Source organism: Pristiophorus japonicus, chromosome 1, assembly GCF_044704955.1.
Source record: "Pristiophorus japonicus isolate sPriJap1 chromosome 1, sPriJap1.hap1, whole genome shotgun sequence".
Classification (NCBI taxonomy): domain Eukaryota; kingdom Metazoa; phylum Chordata; class Chondrichthyes; family Pristiophoridae; genus Pristiophorus; species Pristiophorus japonicus.
Window position 1 is genome coordinate 344,417,355 of NC_091977.1, and position 21,737 is coordinate 344,439,091.

Consider the following 21,737-nt stretch of genomic DNA (forward strand, 5'->3'; position numbering starts at 1 on the left):
AAAGTTACATTCATACATATGTTTTAGTCTTGCCCTACTATTGGGTCCAAGTTTCGGGCCGGGCCTAAAGCAGCGCAGCCTGGACCTGGACGCCTGTTTTTCGCCCCAGAAATTGCGCCTAAAAAAAACTTACCTATTCTCCGGCTCCCTGCAGGGCTTCTGTAGCTGGGCATAGCGCAGCACGAGCTGTTGGAGGCGGGGCCAAGTCCCTGCGCTGAAAACAGTGCCGGGACTTCTGCACATGCGCGCTACAGTGGGCGCGCATGTGCAGTAGCTCGAGGGGCCCAAAGCACGCAGCCCCTAGCCCTGGCCGAATGGCGTCACTGGGGCTGCGTGAATAGGCTCCTCCCACCCGACCCGACCTCTGCGACTCCCCCCCCCCCCCCCGGACCTCCGCGACTCTCTCTTCCCCACCCGACGCCACCTACCTGTAAATCCAGCCCGAGGTCTCGGGCCCAGCCGTTCAGCCTCCTTCTCTCCCTCACCGCCCCCCCCCTCTCTCTCCCTCCCTCCTCTCTCCCTCCCTCCCTCCCTCCCTCCTCTCTCCTTCCCTCCCTCCCTCCCTCCTCTCTCCTTCCCTCCCTCCCTCCCTCCTCTCTCCTTCCCTCCCTCCCTCCCTCCTCTCTCCTTCCCTCCCTCCCTCCTCTCTCCTTCCCTCCCTCCCTCCTCTCTCCTTCCCTCCCTCCATCCCTCCTCGCTCCTTCCCTCCCTCCCTCCCCTCTCCTTCCCTCCCTCCCTCCCCTCTCCTTCCCTCCCTCCCTCCTTCCCTCCCTCCCTCCTCTCTCCTTCCCTCCCTCCTCTCTCTCCTTCCCTTCCTCGTTCCTTCTCTCCCTCCCTCTCTCCCTTCCTTCTCTCTCCTTCCCTCCCTCCTCTCTCCTTCTCTCCCTCCTCTCTCCTTCCCTTCTCCCTCCCTCCTCTCTCCTTTCCTCCTCCCTCCCTCCTCTTTCCTTCCCTCCTCCCTCCCTCCTCTCTCCTTCCCTCCTCCCTCCCTCCTCTCTCCTTCCCTCCCTCCCTCCCTCTCTCCTTCCCTCCCTCCCTCCCTCCCTCTCTCCTTCCCTCCCTCCCTCCCTCCTTCCCTTCCTCCCTCCCTCCTTCCCTCCCTCCCTCCCTCTCTCATTCCCTCCCTCCCTCCCTCCCTCCTCTCTCCTTCCCTCTCTCCCTCCCTCCTCTCTCCTTCCCTCTCTCCTTCCCTCCCTCCCTCCACTCTCCTTCCCTCCCTCCTCTCTCCTTCCCTCCCTCCCTCCTCTCTCCCCCCTCTCTCTCCCTCCCTCCCTCCTCTCTCCCCCCTCTCTCTCCCTCCTTACCTCCCTCCCTCTCTCCCTCCCTCCCTCCTCTCTCCTTCCCTCCCTCCCTCCTCTCTCCTCCCCACCCTCCCTCCTCGCTCCCTTCTCCCCCTCTCCCCCCCCCTTCTCCCCCTTCTCCCTCCCCCTCCCATTCTCCCCCTCCCCTCGCTGTCAGAAACACAGACACTGACAGACAGAGAGTGAGAGACACACACAGACAGACAGACAGAGACACTGAGAGACACACTGGCGGCGGGGTGGGGGGGGGGCTGTCCCAGCACGCTGTTGGAGGGCTCCTGGTGCTGCAGTCGGTAAGTAGAAAATGTTTTATTTATTGATTTTTTTTATTTTTTATTAATTTTTTTTGATTGATTTATTGGTTGATTTATTGATGTATTTATCATTTATTATTGATGATGGCTCTTTATTTTAAAACTGAAGTGTTTAATGTTTGTAAACTTCCCTTTAAACCCCCCCCCCCCCCATTCCCTACGCCTAATTTGTAACCTATGCCTGATTTTCTAAAGTGTAGACAAGGTTTTTTCGAACGTACAAAAATCTTCACTTACTCCATTCTAAGTTAGTTTGAAGTAAGTTTTCACTGCCGAAACTTTGAAAACAGGCGTAAGTGGCCGGACACGCCCCCTTTTGAAAAAAACATTCTGTTCCAAAGTGAAACTGTTCTAACTGACTAGAACTGGAGCAAACTAAATGCCGAGAATTCAAATTTCTAAGATACTCCACTCTAAACCAGTTGCTCCAAAAAAACAGGAGCAACTCAGGCCGAAACTTGGCCCCATTGTTTCAGAGTTACATGTAGCCATGGTTCTGGATAGTATTTCTTTTGACTGGGGTATCATTGAAAGGCAATTTATTTGTGTAGTTGACGACATGTGCGTATCATTAATAGTCTTATATCGCAGGATTGAAGTACCACCCCATTACACTCTATTTCGAGTTACTTTGGGGATAATTTAGCTAAAATTACTTGACCCTTGAGGCATCGATTTACTCTTTTTATATGTTCAGATCTCCTTTGGCTTTTTTGCCAGCTGTAGAGGGAGTTTCTGAGATTGCAATTTATCCTTAATGGTCCGCTGTTCATTCAAGTTTGAGATCTGCTTTGTTGTCTTTTAAATTTCTCATAATTACAAATAATTATATGTTTTATGAGCCAGCATCATGATGGTTAAGAGAACATAATTATTGCCTGTATACCCTGGTGCAGTGGATGACACACAGCTATGCTTCTCTGTAATCAGTTGAAATAGCCAGCAGAAAATGGTAATTTGGATCATCAGACACCTCGTATTATAAAAATCTCATCTAAGTCGGGTTTAAAAATAGCTTGACACATACTAGGATTGGCAGTAAAAATATATTTTTGCATTTATCGGACTTGAGCATCCAACTTAGAATTTACCATTTATCTTCCCAGAGTTCATACAGTGTGCTTTCATCAAAAAATAGGTGATTAATAGCAGTATGTTAAAGGAGGCAAAATGCAAATCTAGGGTTACCTTACTATCTTCTGACTTAACTGGTGAAAAACATTTGGACTTCTTTTGCATCATTTCCACCTGTCTAGGGTAAGTTGCTGTATTGAACCCTTTCTTCACATTACATAAATCTGATGTAATCTTTGAGGGTACTAGATATTTAGAATATTAACTAATTGAAAAAATTTTATCTTGCTGCTGGATAGGCAGTAATTCATATTCTAACATTAAATTAAGACATCATAACACACTGCACTGCACCATAGAGACATGGGTATGGTTTAGTCTGGCAATTCCTTACAATCCAAATACACATCTCAACTAGATTGGTAGAAAAACAGCAATGAAGGTCAGATGTTAATCCAGGTAGGGAATCTAATACTGCAATCTAACCGGTTACCATGCATTACCCAAAAACTGTGTGCCGGGTTGTAGTGGGCTTGGTGAAAGAAGACCAGGAAGAAGTTAAAGGTGGCACTAATAAACAGTATCTTAAATTGATGCTGATAATTGGACACAGCTAGCCAGTAGTGTCCATTGTATAGGTTTTGTTATGAAATGAGGGAGAATGGAGGAAACTATAACGAGATACCTTTAGAACCCTTGTATTTGTGCATTATCGTCATATTACAGAGGCAACATCTTTTCTATGACTGTTTTGTATATTTCTTATTGGTCACAATACAAGCAGGTTAATACAAAAGCAAAATACTATGGTTGCTGGAAATCTGAAATAAAAGAAAATTCTGGAAATACTCAGCAGGTCATGCAGCATCTGTGGAGCAAGAAACAGTTAATTTTCAGAACTGGAAAAAGTTTGAGGTGCTCAAGTTTTTAAGCAAGTGCAGAGGTGGAGAAAGTGGGTAGGAGAGGAAAGAACAAAAGGAAATGCCTGTGATAGGTTGGAGGGCAGGAGTGATTAAATGACAAAAGTGATGATGGTGCAAGGGGGTGGTAATGGGACAAGTGAAGAAACAAAAGTTGGGTCTAGTGGAACAGCAGCAGAACCATTACCAGCAACTGCTGTCCATAAAAACAGGAGCAGTGGTTATGAAGGTCAGAATGGAACGGAGAATTAAAATGGCAAGCAACCGGAAGCTCAGGGCCATGTGTGGGGACCTAATGGAAGTGTTAAACAAAGCAATCACCCCATCTACATTTGGTTTCTCCAATGCAGAGGAGACTGCACGTGAGCAATGAATACAGTGTCCTAAATTGAAAGAAGTCCAAGTAAGTCACTGTTTCACCTGGAAGGAGTGTTTGGGGCCCTGGACGGTGGGAAGGGAGGAGGTGAAAGGGCAGATGTTGCATCTTCTGCGCTTGCATGGGAAGGTGCCGGACGAAGGGGAGCAGCTCGAGGGAGTGATGGAAAAGTGGACCAAGATGTCATGGAAAGAACAGTCCTTTTGGAATGCTGGGAGGGGAGGAGAAGATGTGTTTGGTGGTGGCAGAAATGGCGGAGAATGAGCCGTTGAATGTGGAGGGTTATGGGATGGAAGGTGAGGACAAGGGTAATCCTATCGAGGTTCTGGGAGTGAGGTGAAGAGGGTAAAGGCAGAAGTGCAGGAAATAGGACGAACACATCGAGGGCCCCTGGCAACTACGGTCGAGGGGAATCCTCAGTTAAGGGAAAAGGAAGACATATCTGAAGCACTTGTGTAGAAAGAAAGAAAGACTTTCATTTGTACAGCGCCTTTCACGACCACCGGATGTCTCAAAGCGCTTTGAATGAAGTACATTTTGAAGTGTTGTCACTGTTGTAATGTAGGAAATGTGGCAGCCATTTTGCACAAGCAAGCTCCCACAAATAGCAATGTGATAATGACCAGATAATCTTTTTACTTTTAGTGATGTTGATTGAGGGATAACTATTGGCCATGGCACCAGGGGTAACACCCCTGCTCTTCTTCGAAATAGTCCCATGGGATCTTTTACATCCACCTGAGAGAGCAGACAGGGCCTCGGTCTCATCCGAAAGACGACACCTCTGACAGTGCAGCACTCCCTCAGCATTACACTGGAGTGTCAGCCTAGATTTTTGTGCTCAAGTCTCTGGAGTGGGACGCCAACCCATAACCTCCTGACTCAGAGGCGAGGGTGCTACCCACTGAGCCATAGCTGATACTTAAGGTTGTATCGACAGAACAGATGTGATAAGAGACAGAGAAACAGGATAGGGGTGGGAGGAAGTATAATCAAGGTAGCTGTGGGAGTCAGTGGGCTTTATCGTAGCCTATCCCCAGAAATGGAAACCGAGAAGTCGAAAATGGGAAGGGAAGAGTCCTAGAGGGACCAAGTGAAGACGAGGAATGGGTGGAAATTGGAAACAACGTTGATGAAATTTTCCAGTTCAGGGCGAGAGCAGGAAGTGACAATGTATCAATGTACCTGAAAAACAGATGAGGGAGGGGATCTATGTACGATTGGAATGAAGAATGTTCCACGTATCCTACGAAAAGGCAGGCATAGCAGAGGATCCTTTGATACGGGTTCCTATCACGACAGCTATTATTTGGAGGTAGTAAGTGGAGTGAAAGAAAATAAGAAATAGGAGTAGGCCATTTGGCTCCTCGAGCCTGCTCCACTAATTAATAAGATCATGGCCGATCTGATCATGGACTCGGCTCCACTTCCCTGCCTGCTCCCTATAACCCATTATTCCCTTATCGGTCAAAAATCTGTCTATCTCCGCCTTATGACCCAGCCTCCACAGCTCACAGATTTACAACCCTCTGAGAGAAGAAATTCCTCCTCATCTCAGTTTTAAATGGGCGGCCCCTTGTTCTGAGACTATGCCCCCGAGTTTTAATTTCCCCAAAGAGTGGAAATATCCTCTCTGCATCCACCTTATCAAGCCCCATCATTATCTTACATGTTTCGATAAGATCACCTCTCATTCTTCGGAACTCCAATGAGTATAGGCTCAACCTATCTTCATACGTCAACCCCCTCATCTCCAGAATCAACCAAGTGAACCTTCTCTGAACAGCCTCCAATGCAAGTATATCCTTCCTTAAATACGGAGACCAAAACTGTATGCAGTACTCTAGGTGTGGCCTCACCAATACCCTGTACAGTTGTAGCAGGGCTTCTCTGCTTTTATACTCTATCCCCCTTGCAATAAAGGCCAACATTCCATTTGCCTTCCTGATTACTTGCTGTTCCTGCATACTAACTTTTTGTGTTTCATGCACAAGGACCGCCAGGTCCCTCTGTACTGCAGCACTTTGCAATTTTTCTCCATTTAAAATATAATTTGCTTTTCTATTTTTTCTGCCAAAGTGGATAACCTGACATTTTCCCACATTGTACTCCATCTGCCAAATGTTTGCCCATTCACTTAGCCTGTCTGTCTCCCTTTGCAGATTTATGTGTCCTCCTCACAACTTGCTTTCCCACCCATCTTTGTATCATCAATCATCAGCAAACTTGGCTACATCTTTGTTCAATGTAAGAATAAGTTCAGCCAGGAGGAAGATCATTGGTGTGGATGGGAACTGGTTGAGCCTCCTTTCAAGGAAGAAGTGAAGGGTTAATATTGGTTTCTGTACATTTTGGAATGTAAAATTGTCACTTTAGAAAGTTAGTTCTTGACACCTTGCTGCTTAGTTGTCATTCTGTTCAGTTTGTTCAATCTTGAGAGCTTGGTCTGGAATTGCAGTTGTATTTGTGTGGACAAGCAATCTGTGTAATTAATAACTTGTGAATGGCTGTTGATCTAATGTACTTATGAGATACAGTTGATTCAAGCTCTTTGTTTCAGTATATCTTTGAAGATTGTTGAATAATATATCAAAGGCTAACTTTACCTTGGAAGTCACTCAAGAAGTTTAAAGTAAGCAAAGATACGAAGCTAGATCTGGCCCTCCAGTAGCATTTTGCCACATAAGGGGCTAGAATTTCCCTAACCTGTTTTTCTGGCACCCTCACTCGAGGTGCGCCGCTTTTGTCCGCCTCCAAGCGCGCCGAAAAAAGACCTCCGTATTCTGGCTGCTCCCCAGCCTCTCCTCGGTCGTGGCGCAGCGTGGCCCAATGGATTGAGGGCGGAGCCAGGTCCCGGCACTGCGCTAGAGTCTGCGCGCATGTGCAGTAGCTCCTGGCAGGCCATTTCTGCAAACGCACGCTGCAGGCTGTGTGGGAGGGGCCCGAAGCACATCATCCCTAGCCCTGGTTGAATGGGCTCCCTCATCGGCAGCCAGAGTGTGCTCTGCAGGCTGTGTCATCTGATTGTTTTCTTCCCTTCATGTCAAAAAATGATTTGATTCCTTTCAGCCTTGGATTAGGGGATTTACAGATTAGAGATTTACAAATCAAGATGGAACTTTGGTCTGGGAGGGGCCCGTGGTGATGGTTCTTGAATCCACCAGTGGCGACACCTCTGACCTGATTGTAAAACTCCTGAACAGTTTCTGGGGGTCTGGGTTGTAACTCTTGACCAGATGAACTGGGGATTCATGCGGGTGTTTGATGCCATGCCGGACATCAGTCTAGACGTGTTTCGCAAAAGGGTACTCCCACCTCCACCCCGCCCCCCCCCTCCTCTCACACCCTCTTCCCCCCCTCTCCCCCCCCCTCTCCCCCCCCCTCTCTTCCCACCCCTCCTCTCCCCCCCCCCTCCACTCTCCCCTCCCCCTTCCCCATCCTAGCCCTGGCTAACTGGGCTCCCTCATCGGCGGCCTGCTGCGTTCCCTAAGGTAGGACTTCTATTTTTTATTATTTACTGATTGATTTTGGTGCTTTTGGTGCAGGGTTCCTTCTATTTTTTTATTTGTTATTTATTGATTGCTTAATACTTTGGTCTTAGTGCTTTAGGTACAGGGTTCCTTCTATTTTTTTATTTTTTATTTATTGATTATTACTTTGGTTTTGGGGCAGGATTCCTTATATTTTTGTTAATGAATTGCTTATTACTTTTAGTGCTTTGTTTGGTGCTTTAAATCTAGTTAATTGCGCCGATTCCTTAATTATATAAGTAAGGTCTTTCTGTATGGACAGAAGTGGACACATACGCTGCCCTAAGTTAATTTAGTACAACTTTTTACTGGCCAAATTGGCATAAATGGTGTAAGTGGCTGGGAACGCCCCCTTTTGAAAAAAAACTGACCTAACAAAAAACCTAACTAACTCACAAATTCAATGAAAAATCAAGTTACACCCAAAAAAATGGTGCAACTCATGGGGAAATTTGGGCCCAAGAAGTGAGCAGTCATGTTTGAAAGTTGAATTTTATTTTGCGAGAGTATAGGAAAAGATCTTTTGACATTCCAAAGAGATTGATATGGATTCATGTAATGCATGCTGTTTATTTACCTATTTAATGTTCGATTAAATTTGTCTGTTCATTTATATCATGATCCTCAGCCTGTTGGTGTTTATTCATCTGTTTACTGAAGACAGGGAGGTCATGTGGCAGCACATGACTAATTTCAGAAAGCTGGAATAGAGTGGCAACGATTTTCTCTTCAATCCTGAGATCTTGTTACATTTACTTAGGTTCCTGGCAGATAAAGCCATACTCTGATTCGTAGGGGATGCAAGGCCTTCTTGCGTAGTGGTCTTTGACACTGAACCCAAGTAGTATATCTAGCATAACAACTTCAAAATAGTTTGCTACTCCTGATTTTCTGTTCCACCATGGTATAATGACATGTTGCATAATTACTTTGTATCAGTATTTACAGTGGAGGAAGAGGATAGCATGCCAGAAATTTGAAGGAAGCTGATATCAATTAAGGGATAGGAACTCAATAAAATTAATGTAAGTAAAATAACAGTAATGAAGAAAATAATGGCACAAAAGAATGACAAATCCCCAGGGGCAGATGTTTTCCATCCCAGGGTTTTAAAGGAAGTAGATGAGTACATTGCAGATACTCTAACTATAATCTTCCAAACGTGTCTCGGTTCAGGAAGTGTTCCTTTAGATTTAAAAATTGTGCATATCACTTCACTATTTAATAATGGCGAAAGGGTGAAACCAGGGAATTATAGACCAGTTAGCCCAACATCTGTTGTCGGGAAATTACTAGAGTCCATAATTAAGGATAGGGTGACTTAATCTGCTTCCCCCCATCAAATCTCTCTTCATAACTATAGTTTCACATCCTTGGCATCACTGTTGTTAATCAATGCTGTAAATTCTCTCTGATTTCAATGTTCTTTCTATAATTAGATAGCAATCTGTGGCTAACTAAAAAAATAAAGGACGGTATCCAATTAAAAACAAGAGCATACAAAGTGGCCAAAACTAGTGGTAGGACAGAAGATTTGGGAAGCTTTTAAAAGTCAGCAAAGAATGACTAAAACAATGATTAAGAAAGGGAAGATAGACTATGAAAGTAAACTAGCACGAAATATAAAAACAGATAGCAAGAGTTTCTATAGGTATATAGCTCACGGGGTTGGGGGTAATATATTAGCATGGATAGAGGATTGGCTAACGAATAGAAAACAGAGTCGGGATAAATGGGTCATTTTCAGGTTGGCAAACTGTAACTAGTGGGTTGCCACACGGATCAGCCCTGGGACCCGAACTATTTAGAATCTATGTTAATGACTTGGATGAAGGGATCGCGTGTACTGTAGCCAAATTCGCTGCTGATACAAAGATAAATGGAAAAGCAAGTTGTGAGGAGGACATAAAGAATCTGCAAAGGGATATAGATAGGTTAAGTGAGTAAATTTGGCAGATGGAGTATAATGTGGGAAACTGAGAGGTTATCCACTTTGGTAAGAAGAATAAAAAAGCAAATTATTTTTTAAATGGAGAGTCTACAAAATGCTGCGGTACAGAGGGATCTGGGGGTCCTTGTACATGAAACACAAAACGTTAGCATGAGGGTATAGCAAGTAATTAGGAAGGCAAATGCAATGTTGGCCTTTATTGCAAGGGGGGTGGAGTATAAAAGTAGGGAAGTCCTACTACAACTGTACAGGACGTTGGTGAGACCACACCTGGAGTACTGCGTACAATTTTGGTCTCCTTAATTAAGGAGGGATATACCTGCATTGGAGGCAGTTCAGAGAAGATTCATGAGGTTGATTCCTGAGATGAAGAGGTCTTTGAAGAAAGGTTGAGCAGGTTGGGCCTGTACTCATTGGAGTTTAGGTAAGAATGAGAAGTGATCTTATTGAAACATAAGATTCTGAGATGGCTTGGTAGGGTAGATTCAGAGAGGATGTTTCCCCTCGTGGGGGAATCTAGAACTAGGTGGCATAGTTTCAGAATAAGGGGTCGCCCATTTAAAATGGAGATGAGGAAGAATTTCTTCTCTGAGGGTCGTGAATTTTTGGAATTCTCTATCCCAGAAAGCTGTGGAGGCTGGGTCATTGAATATATTTAAGGTGGAGATAAGACAGATTTGTGAACTATAGGAGAGTCAAGGATTATTGGGGGGGCGGGGTGGGGTGCAGGCAGGAAGGAAAGTGGAGTTGAAGCCAAGATCGGATCAGCCATGATCTTATTGAATGGCAGAGCAGGCTCGACTGGCCAAATGACCTACTCTTACTCCTATTTCTTATGTTCTTATTACTAGAAAGTGCAAGAGCAGGTAGATAAAGCCATTGAAGAGACCAAAAACATTTTTAGTGTTATGAACAGGGTATAGAGTAGAAAAGTAGAGATAATGTTAAATTTGTACATGTCAATAGTTTGGCAACATTTAGAGTGTCTGCAGTCTTAGGTATCCCATTACATAAGAACTTAAGAAATAGGAGCAGAAGTCGGCCATACGGCCCCTCGAGCCTGCTCCGCCATTTAATACGATCATGGCTGATCCGATCATGGACTCAGGTCCACTTCTCTGCTCTCTACCCATAACCCCTTAATTCTTTATCGGTTAAGAAGCTGTCTATCTCTGCTTAAATTTATTTAATGTCCCGGCTTCCACAGCTCCCTGAGGCAGCGAATTCCACAGATTTACAACCCTCTGAGAGAAGAAATTCCTCCTCACCTCAGTTTTAAATGGGCGGCCTCTTATTCTAAGATTATGCCCCCTTGTTCTAATCTCCCCAATCAGTGGAAACATCCTCTCTGCATCCACTTTGTCAAGTCCCCCATAATCTTATATGTTTCGATAAGATCACCACTCATTCTTCTGAATTCCAATGAGTAGAGGCCCAACCTCCTCAACCTTCCTCATAAATCAACCCCCTCATCTCCGGAATCAACCGAGTGAACCTTCTCTGAACTGCCTCCAAAGCAAGTATATCCTTATGTAAATATGAAAACCAAAACTGCACACAGTATTCTAGGTATGGTCTCACCAATACCCTGCATAATTTTAGCAAGACTTCCCTGCTTTTAAACTCCATCCCCTTTGCAATAAAGGCCAAAATTCCATTGGCCTTCCTGATCACTTGCTGTACCTGCATACTAACCTTTTGTGTTTCATGCACAAGTACATGGGCGTTACATTTGCGGTTTTCCAATCCGCTGGGACCTCTCCAGAATCGAGGGAATTTTGGTAGATTACAACCAATGCATCCATATCTCTGTAGCCATTTCTTTTAAGACCCTAGGATGCAGGCCATCTGGTCCAGGGGACTTATCTGCCTTTAATCCCATTAATTTGCCTAGTACTTTTTCTATAGTGATTGTTTTATGTTCCTCCCTCCCTACAGCCCCTTGATTAACCATTATTATTGGGATTCTTTTAGTGTCTTCCACTGTGAAGCCCGATACAAAATATTTGTTCAAAGTTTCTGCCATTTCCCTGTTTCCCATTATTAATTCCCCAGTCTCATCCTCTAAGGTATCATTGGTTACTTTAGCTACTCTGTTCCTTTTTATATACCTGTAGACGCTCTTACTGTCTGTTTTAATATTTCTTGCTCATTTACACACATAATCTGTCTTCTCTCTGTTTATTATTTTTTTAGTTGTCCTTTGCTGATTTCTAAAAAATTCCCAATCCTCTGGCCGACCACTAATCTTCGCAACATTGTATGCCTTTGTTTTCAATTTGATACCATCCTTAACTTCCTTAGTGAGCCATGGATGGTTCGTCCTTCTTGTAGAGTTTTTCTTTCTCACTGGAATATATCTTTGCTAAGAATTATGAAATATCTCCTTAAATGTCTGCCACTGCTTATCTACCTTCTATTTTCCCAGTCCACTTTTGCCAACTCTGTCTTCACACCTTTGTAATTGCTTTTTAAGTTCGGAACACTAGTTTCAGACTCAAATTTTTTACTCTCAAACTGAATTTGAAATTCTAACATGCTATGATCGTTCTTCCCTAGAGGATCCTTTACTATGCGATCATTAATTAATCCTATCTCATGACACATTACCAGATCTAAAATAGCCTGCTCCCTGGTTGGTTCCGCAATGTATTGTTCTAAGAAACCATCCCGCATACACTCTATGAACTCTTGCTCAAGGCTACCTTTGCCAATTTGATTTGTCCAATCTATGTGAAGATTAAAATCGCCCATGATTATTGTAGTATTTTCTTACAAGCCCCCATTATTTCTTGATTTATACTCTGTCCTACAATGTAGCTACTGTTAGGGGGCCTATAGACTACCCAGTGACTTCTTTCCCATCCTATTTCTTATCTCCACCCAAACTGATTCTACATCTTGATCTTTTGAGCCAATATCATTTCTCACTACTGCACTGATCTCATCCTTTATTAACAGAGCTACCCCACCTCCTTTTCCTTTCTGCCTATCCTTCCGAAATATCAAATACCCCTGAATATTCAATTCCCAGCCTTGGTCACCTTGCAACCACGTTTCTGTAGTGGCTATCAGATCATACTAATTTATTTCTATTTGTGCTGTCAACTCATCTAACTTGTTACGAATGCTGCGTGCATTCAGATAAAGAACCTTTAATTTTGTCTTTTTGCCATTCTTCCCTACTCTGACTCCTAATTTCTGGTGCACTCTTATGTCTGTCCCTGATATATTTGAAGCCCTAGGTGCAGAGAGACAAAGGGAAGTAGAATGGGAGCAGAAGCAAAAGATAGAAAGAAGAAAAGTAAAAATGGAGGGCAGAGAAACCCAAGGCAAAAATCAAAAAGGGCCACACTACAGCAAAATTCTAAAGGGGCAAAGAGTATTAAAAAGACAAGCCTGAAGGCTCTGTGCCTCAATGCGAGGAGTATTTGTAATAAGGTGGATGAATTAACTGCACAGGCAGCAATTAATGAATATGATAGTCCTGTGTGACCGAGGACGCCACCTCCGAAATCTCGGCCCATATCCGCTGGTAGACCGCCGGGGCGGTTTTCCCACGCCGACCCCAGGTCAATTGAGTCCACCTCGCCTCCACCTCATGGACGAAGGCCACTTAAGCTTCCAGGGAGAAACGCTTGGCCCTCTTCCTCCCTCCTATTTCACATTCCACCATTCCCTCACCTTCCCCCTCCATTATTTTCTGATGAAGATTTATATATTTTAAATATATTCAATTGATTATAACTAAATACAAATAAATACTGAATTTCCAGTATGGAAAGTCAAAAAAAGAATCAGTTGCAATGATTTATATGTTCTAGCTTCGAAAATAACCTGCAGGCAGTCTCCTCTCTGTCCCCCTCCCTTCCTCTTCTGCGCATGCGCTGGCGACCCCTGACCCCTGAATCACGGGAAAAAGTTAAGTATGAGGGAAAAAAAATGCGCATGCATAGAAGGGCCGTTGTCAAGGACGCCAGCCTTACACAACTAAGAACACCGCTACCGCCCGATCTGTACCCGCTACTGCCACCGCCGGGGGAAAAAAGCTGAAACTATCGGCTTTGGTTCTTAGCGGTATTCTGGTGGTACTAAAAACTCGATCAGTGTATACAGCTGAGATATGGGCGTTGGCAGTACGAATGGAATTTTTAGCCCTCAGTGACCTCCTAAAGTCATGTACATTCCTCCTCATTGTTTGCCAAACATCCAATTTTAGTGTCATCAGTACATTTCAGGATTCTGCTCCCTCTACCCAAGTGAAAATAATTTATTTATACTGAGAACAAAAGTGGACCCTGTACTGACTTCTGAGAATCAATACTTTCAATTACTCCCCAATCTGAATGTAGAAAATTGGATTTTTGTTTTTGCCTGAGTTAGACTTTTTATATTTATAATATTTCTGAAATCTAAATTCAGTGTTTATTCTCAATACGACAGCATCTTAAAAGTTTGTTCGCACTCAAAATTGTGCTTTGAAGTATTAATTAGTATAGGAACAGGATCAGGCCATTCAACCACTCGAGCCTGCTCCATCATTCAATTTGATAATGACTGATATGTACCCCAACTCCATTTACCTGCCTTTGTTCCAAATCCCTTCATACCCTTACCTAACAAAAATTATGATATACAGAGGTCGGCTTATTATGTACATCTCAAACGTTTTTTATATTGTGAGAAGATACCTCCAAAGGTCCAGGTGTCAATCCATTCCTTTTGCATAGTGGGGTCTTAACTAAAGCAGGTATTTCCCTCAGCTTAGTAATGTTGATTGACACCTGGTGGACACTGCTCTCCCATTTTAGACTTAAGGAATAGAGCTCTTTTTTTCTCTCTCTGTTCTTTTCTCTGTCTGATCTGAGTTTGAATCAGTTTCCCTTAAGATGTTTGACGAGCCAATAAGTTGTGGCTTTATTTTTCAGAACCAATTGATTGTTTTCAAAATGAAAACTGCTTGCTGATCATTTATATGTTTTATGTAAACAAACTCATTAATGAGTGCTTGATTGAGTGCTTTTCATTCTGTCTTTCATAAAGAGAACATATTGCAGCGTGTAATACCAGCATGTTGCTGGTATAGGGATCCTAACAATGAAACTGTTATAGTTATATGAAGTGAATACTGTAATCTCACACATGCTCTCAAATGTGCTTCTGCAATCTTCCAAAATGCAGACTGATGCTAACACTTAACTTGAATGAGGCTGACTGCAAATCAGGAAAGTCGTTTATTTTACAATTGTTCATTGAAAAAGCAAACAAACATTTACAATTGATTTCACTGTACTTTAACTTAATTCAATAACACTCCATGTTACACAGAACATAGAATATGCCACACTGTGCTTGATTGAGGGCTAAATATCACTGTTTAAAAATAATTCCACTCATCCTGACTGGCTTTATCTTAAGAAAGTCATGCACGCACCCTGCCTGTCTCCCTTGAAAGAACTTCTCAAAAATTCCGTAGCTACAGGTTCATCTGTCCTTGTGTTCCTTCGATGAACAAGAAGCCTGCAGCTTGACCTTTGACCCTCCCCCAGCTCTCCCTGACTAGGGGACTTTGCCCATTAAACTGTCTGAAAGCGATTAATGAATTTCATGATCTTACCCTGATGTGGTATGTAAGAAATACCATTCTGAAATAATGAGTAAGGAAGTTCACTGGAATGTCTGAATCGACTTTCATTGCCTCAAGTGGAAGTAATGTGTGAGAAACATCATTTCGTTAATGTGTTCATCTAGATTTAATCCACGACCCCTCCAGCCCTGGTCAGCAATCACTTTTTTTAAACCCCTTGTGTGTTAAATTTGACTTAATATCATAAGATAAATCCCTTTAAGTCACAACAACTAAGAGAATACTCACCTCTTAAACTGATGTGTGGGAAGCACTTCCTCGAACCAACTCCAACTTTAACAAAATTTGAAAAACTCACATCGGACCAACTTCGACTTGACAAATTCGAAAATAACACGTCGCACCAACTCAACCAAGGAAATTTGAAAAAAATCACGTCGGGGTCACCAAGATGTTGGACTACTTCTTTTTCGATTTGTTACTTGAAAGGCCAGATTACACACATACTCAGTTGTAGTAATGCAGGATCAGGACTTTATTGAAACCTCATACTATCCATAACCAGTACGAGTGCATAGGAAGAGCAGTGGAAGGAAGGTAGTACAGGGGTCCCCTGCGGCCATCCCCCTGCAAAACAGATACACCGCTTTGGGTACTGTTGAGGGGGATGACTCATCAGGGGAGAGCAGCAGCAGCCAAGTTCATGGCTCTGGTGGGTGGCTCTGCTGCACAGGAGGGCAGGAAAAAGTGTGGGAGAGCTATAGTGGTAGGGGATTCTATTGTAAGAGGAATAGGTAGACGTTTCTGCGGCCGCAATCGAGACTCCAGGATGGTATGTTGCCTCCCTGGTGCAAGAGTCAAGGATATCTCGGAGCGGCTGCAGGACATTTTGAAGGGGGAGGGTGAACAGCCAGTTGTCGTGGTGCATATAGGTACCAACGATATAGGTAAAAAAAAAACAGGATGAGATCCTACAAGACGAATTTAGGGAGCTAGGAGCTAACTTAAAAAGTAGGACCTCAAAAGTAGTAATCTCAGGATTGCTACCAATGCCACATGCTAGTCAGAGTAGGAATCGCAGGAGAGCTCAGATGAATATGTGGCTTGAGGAGTGGTGCAGAAGGGAGGGATTCAAATTCCTGGGACATTGGAACCGGTTCTGGGGGAGGTGGGACCAGCACAAACTGGATGGTCTGCACCTGGGCAGGACCGGAATCAATGTCCTAGTGGGAGTGTTTGCTCGTGCTGTTGGGGAGGGGTTAAACTAATAAGACCAGGGGGATGGGAACCTAAACAGGGAGACAGAGGGAAGTAGAATGGGGGCAGAAGCAAAAGATAGAAAGAAGAAAAGTAGAAGTGGAGGGCAGAGAAACCCAAGGCAAAAAGAGTCACATTACAGCAAAATTCTAAAGGGGCAAAGTGTGTTAAAAAGACAAGCTTGAAGGCTCTGTGTCTCAATGCGTGGAGTATTCGTAATAAGGTGGACGAATTAACTGCGCAGATAGTTGTTAACGGATATGATGTAATTGGCATCACGGAGTCATGGCTCTAGGGTGACCAAGGCTGGGAACTCAACATCCAGGGGTATTCAACATTCAGGAAGGATAGACAGAAAGGAAAAGGAGGTGGGGTGGCGTTGCTGGTTAAAGAAGAAATTAACGCAATAGTAAGGAAGGACGTTAGCTTGGATGATAAATCGGTATGGGTGGAGCTACGGAATAACAAAGAGCAGAAAACACTAGTGGGAGTTGTGTACAGACCACCAAACAGTAGTAGTGAGGTTGGGGACAGCATCAAACAAGAAATTAGGGATGCGTGCAATAAAGGTACAGCAGTTATCATGGGCGACTTTAATCTACATATTGATTGGGCTAACCAAACTGGTAGCAATGCAGTGGAGGAGGATTTCCTGGAGTGTATTAGGGATGGTTTTCGAGACCAATATGTCGAGGAACCAACTAGAGGGCTGGCCATCCTAGACTGGGTGATGTGTAATGAGAAAGGACTAATTAGCAATCTTGTTGTGGGAGGCCCCTTGGGGAAGAGTGACCATAATATGGTAAAATTCTTTATTAAGATGGAGAGTGACACAGTTAATTCAGAGACTAGGGTCCTGAACTTAAGGAAAGGTAACATCGATGGTATGAGACGTGAATTGGCTAGAATAGACTGGCGAGTGATACTTAAAGGGTTGACTGTGGATAGGCAATGGCAAACATTTAAAGATCACATGGATGAACTTCAACAATTGTACATCCCTGTCTGGAGTAAAAGTAAAATGGGGAAGGTGGCTCAACCGTAGCTAACAAGGGAAATTAAGGATAGTGTTAAATCCAAGGAAGAAGCATATAAATTGGCCAGAAAAAGCAGCAAACCTGAGGACGGGGAGAATTTTATAATTCAGCAGAGGAGGACAAAGGATTTAATTAGGAGGGGGAAAATAGAGTATGAGAGGAAGCTTGCTGGGAACATCAAAAATGACTGCCAAAGCTTCGAGAGATATGTGAAGAGAAAAAGATGAGTGAAGACAAACGTAGGTCCCTTGCAGTCAGATTTAGGTGAATTTATAATGGGAAACAAAGAAGTGGCGGACCAGTTAAACAAATACTTTGGTTCTGCCTTCACGAAGGAAGATTATTAGGGGACCGAGGGTCTAGTGAGAAGGAGGAACTGAAGGAAATCCTTATTAGGCGGGAAATTGTGTTAGGGAAATTGATGGGATTGAAGGCCGATAAATCCCCAGGGCCTGATAGTCTGCATCCCAGAGTACTTAAGGAAGTGGCCCCAGAAATAGTGGATGCATTGGTGATCATTTTCCAACAGTCTATCGACTCTGGATCAGTTCCAATGGACTGGAGGGTAGCTAATGTCACATCACTTTTTAAAAAGGGGGGAGGGAGAGAAAACGTGGAATTATAGACCGACTAGACTGACATCAGCAGAGGGAAAAGTGTTGGAATCAATTGTTAAAGATGAAATAACAACGCATTTGGAAAGCAGTGACAGGATCGGTCCAAGTCGGCATGGATTTATGAAATGGAAATCATGCTTGACAAATCTTCTGGAATTTTTTGAGGATGTAACTGGTAGAGTGGACAAGGGAGAACCAGTGGATATGGTGTATTTGGACTTTCAGCAGGCTTGAGACAAGGCCCCACACAAGAGATTGGTGTGAAAAATTAAAGCACAAGGTATTGGGGGTAATGTATTGACGTGGATAGAGAAGTGGTTGGCAGACAGGATGCAGAGAGTCGGGATAAACGGGTCCTTTTCAGAATGGCAGACAGTGACTAGTGGAGTGCCGCAGGGCTCAGTGCTGGGACCCTAGCTCTTTACAATATACATAAATGATTTAGATGAAGGAATTGAGTGTAATATCTCCAAGTTTGTAGATGACACTAAGCTGGGTGGCGGTGTGAGCTGTGAGGAGGATGCTAAGAGGCTGCACGGTGACTTGGACAGGTTAGGTGAGTGGGCAAACGCATGGCAGATGCAGTATAATGTGGATAAATGTGAGGTTATCCACTTTGGTTGCAAAAACACAAAGGCAGAATATTAACTGAATGGCGGCAGATTAGGAAAAGGGGAGGTGTAACGAGACCTGGGTGATATGGTACATCAGTCATTGAAAGTTGGCATGCAGGTACAATAGGCGATGAAGAAGGCAAATGGTATGTTGGCCTTCATAGCTAGGGGATTTGAGTATTGGAGCAGGGAGGTCTTACTGCAGTTGTACAGGGCAATTAGTGAGGCCTCACCTGGAATATTGTGTTGCGTTTTGGTCTCCTAAACTGAGGAAGGACGTTCTTGCTATTGAGGGAGTGCAGCAAAGGTTCACCAGACTGATTCCCGGGATGGCAGGACTGACATATGAGGAGAGTCTGGATCAACTGGGCCTGTATTCATTGGAGTTTAGAAGGATGAGAGGGGATCTCATAGAAACATCAAATTCTGAAGGGACTGGACAGGTTAGATGCGGGAAGAATGTTCCAAATGTTGGGGAAGTCCAGAACCAGGGGACATAGTCTAAGGATAAGGGGTAAGCCATTTAGGACTGAGATGAGGAGAAACTTCATCACTCAGAGAGTTGTTAACCTGTGGAATTCCCTACCGCAGAGAGTTGTTGATGCCAGTTCATTGGATATGTTCAAGAGGGAGTTAGATATGGCCCTGACGGCGAAAGGGATCAAGGGGTATGGAGAGAAAGTAGGAAAGGGGTACTGAGGCATGATCTTATTGAATGGTGATGCAGGCTTGAAGGGCCGAATGGCCTACTCCTACAGCTATTTTCTATGTTCCTATGTTTTATACTGTACTAAACCATTCCAGTATGAGACAGCTGCAAAAACACAAGACTCATCTACAATCTTATACCAAATCTTATACATACCATCAATAAATCATAGTACATCAAAGTTGCATACAAATGACAACTGAATAACAAAATAAACCCAACAAACATGCACTTACATAAACACAAATGATCTGATTGCCGTAATAAACCTACCATTCATATTGATTTTATTACTATAAACACAAGTGACCTGATTGCCAACCTGATATGCATGCAGGTCAGCCTTCTGATCTGTGGAGATGCATTTGCTTTAAAATCCCCTTGCACAGTTTACAACCCATGCTCAACAGAAAGCTGTTTTAACTTTTAACTCATCGTGTACTGGTCTCAGAGACTGCGTAGAAAGAACATGGAGGTACCTCATTCCCACAGCCTTAAATACCTACCTATTGATCGTACAAAGACCCAGTGAAACAGTTTCTGTCTGTGATCTAATTCTTCCTCTGCTGGTTTCCCTATTTGAATTTGATGAATTTAAGAAGGGAGGGAAAGAGAAACCAGGTCACATGCAGACGTATCAGTCTAACGTCAGTTGAGGGTAAGCTACTGGAATATGCCACATTAGGGACAGACTGACTGAGCACTTGAAGTGATCATATAGAGTCGACATGGATTTGAAAAGGGTAAGTCATGTCGTGATGAACTTAGTTGAAGTTTTGAGGTCACTTACATGGTTGATAAGGGAGTGCCTATGGATGTTATCTATATGAACTTCCAGAGACATTTGCTAAGGTTTCACACAAGAGATCATTAACAAATATGAAAGCGCATGGAATTGACACAGCCTTGCAACATAGGTTGGAAATTATTTGGGAGGTAAGAGACAGAGAGTAAGGATAAAGGGAACGTACTCTTATTGGCGGATGTGACAAGTGGTGTTCCCCAGCGATGTGTACTGGGGCCTCAGCTTTTCACCATATATATCAATGATGAAGGAATAGAGAGTTGTATATCCAAGTTTGCAGATGACACTAAGTTGGGAGGCACAGTAAGTTGTACTGATGGGAGCAAGAAGTTAAAAAGGAACAGATTATGTGACTAAGTAAAACTGTGGCAAATGGAGTTCAATGTCGGAAAGTGTGAGGCCATCCATTTTGGATTTAAGACACTGGAGTATTTTCTTAATGGTGAGAAGCTCAGAATTCTGGAGGAGCAGAGAAATTTAGGTGTCCATGTATGAGAACCACTAAAAGTTAATGGACAGGCACAAAAAGTCATCAAAAAGGCTAACTGAATGTTAGCCTTTATCTCAAGGGAGCTGGAATATAATGGGAAGCAAGTTATGCTTCAGTTTGATAGAGTCTTGGTCACATCCCATCTGGAGTACTGCATATAGAACTGGGAACCACACCTGAGGAAGGATATATTGGTCTTGGAGCTGGTACAACATAGATTCACCAGAATGATACTGGGGCTTGAAGGATTAAATTATGAGAACAGGTTACAAAACGTAGCTTGTATTCTGTTGATAATATATAGTTGAGATGTGATCTAATTGTGGTGTTTAAAATGATGAAAGGATTCACTCGGGTCTATACAGAGAAACTATTTCCTCTTGTGCAGGAATCCAGAATAAGGGGGCACAGTCATAAAATTGGAGCTAAGCCATTCGGAAGTGAAAACAGAAGAAAGTTTTTCAACACAAAGGGGTTGTGGAAATCTAGAACTCGCTTCCATCAATAGACAGTCGATACTGGGTCAATTAAAATGCTCAAGACCGAAATGGATAGAATTTTTAAATTAAGGGCATTGAGGGGTATGGATCAATGGTGGGTAACTGAATTTGAGCTACAGAGTAGCCATGGTCTGATTGAATAGTGGATCATGTCCATGGGGCTGAATATCCTACTCTTGTTTCTATGATGGACCTGATGGTTTTGAAAAGTTTATCCGTCTGGTTCACTAATGCCCTTTAGGCAAGGAAATCTGCTGTCCTTATCTGGTCTGGCCTATATGTGACTCCAGACTCTCAACAATGTGCTTGACCCTTAACTGCCCTCCGAAATGGCCTAGCAAGCCACTCAATTGTACCAGACTGCTACAAAGAAGTATATAAATTTTTTAAATGGACCACCCAGCATTGACCTAGGCACCGGACTCGACAAAGACCCACCAACAGTCGACCCTGCAAAGTCCTCACAACATCTGGGGACATTTGCCAAAATTGGGAGAGCTGTCCCACAAACTAGTCAAGCAACAGTCTGACATAGTCATACTCACAGAATCATACCTTTCAGCCAACATCCCAGATTCCTCCATCATCATCCCTGGACATGTCGTGTCCGACCGGCAGGACAGACCCAAAGAGGTGGCAGCACAGTGGTATACAG

The 21,737-nt window shown here is 43.6% G+C and overlaps 1 protein-coding gene across 6 annotated transcripts in view; it reads left to right on the forward strand.

Moving 5' to 3' along the window:
* Positions 1–21,737, forward strand: part of LOC139273284 (CLIP-associating protein 2-like) — a 650,606-nt gene that overhangs the window by 511,097 nt on the left and 117,772 nt on the right. The gene's annotated exons all lie outside the window — the stretch shown is intronic.